Source organism: Mastomys coucha, chromosome X (genome assembly GCF_008632895.1).
Source record: "Mastomys coucha isolate ucsf_1 chromosome X, UCSF_Mcou_1, whole genome shotgun sequence".
Lineage (NCBI taxonomy): Eukaryota > Metazoa > Chordata > Mammalia > Rodentia > Muridae > Mastomys > Mastomys coucha.
Genome location: NC_045030.1, coordinates 46,654,068 through 46,654,397, shown reverse-complemented (window position 1 = coordinate 46,654,397; position 330 = coordinate 46,654,068). Strand labels below are relative to the sequence as shown.

Sequence of the window (330 nt, the reverse complement as noted above, 5' to 3'; positions counted from 1 at the left end):
AGGGAAGAGCAGAGCAGAGGAGGAGAGGGAAGAGAGGAGAGGGAAGGAGAGGGGAGGGGAGGAGAGGGGAGCAGGGGGAGAGAAGGGGAGGGCGGGAAACCCACGAGAGAGGTACCCACCGCGCCAAGCACTCCAGTCCTAACTAACCGCCGCGGGCGACGGTTCCCGAGGGGAGGGTCCCGGAGGAGGGGCGGCCCGAGCCCGGATCAGGAAAACCCAACTCTGCTGGACGTTGGGCCCCGGCCTAGGAGAAGGAAACGGAAGTCACTATGTCTCCCTCCCTCCCGCCCTCGGCCTTCCCAGGCAGGACAGTCCCATCACAGAAAACTC

The 330-nt window shown here is 65.5% G+C and overlaps 1 protein-coding gene across 2 annotated transcripts in view; it reads right to left on the bottom strand.

The window, feature by feature from the left end:
- The window catches only part of Xiap (X-linked inhibitor of apoptosis), a 51,046-nt gene that overhangs the window by 41,398 nt on the left and 9,318 nt on the right, over nt 1-330 (bottom strand). The window contains exon 1 of one of the 2 annotated variants that reach the window (XM_031354846.1): nt 120-324. The exons of the other annotated variant lie outside the window; for it this stretch is intronic. The gene's annotated coding sequence lies outside the window, so the exon portion shown is untranslated. Of the gene's footprint in view, nt 1-119; nt 325-330 lie in introns of those variants that run through there. 2 annotated transcript variants of the gene reach the window in all.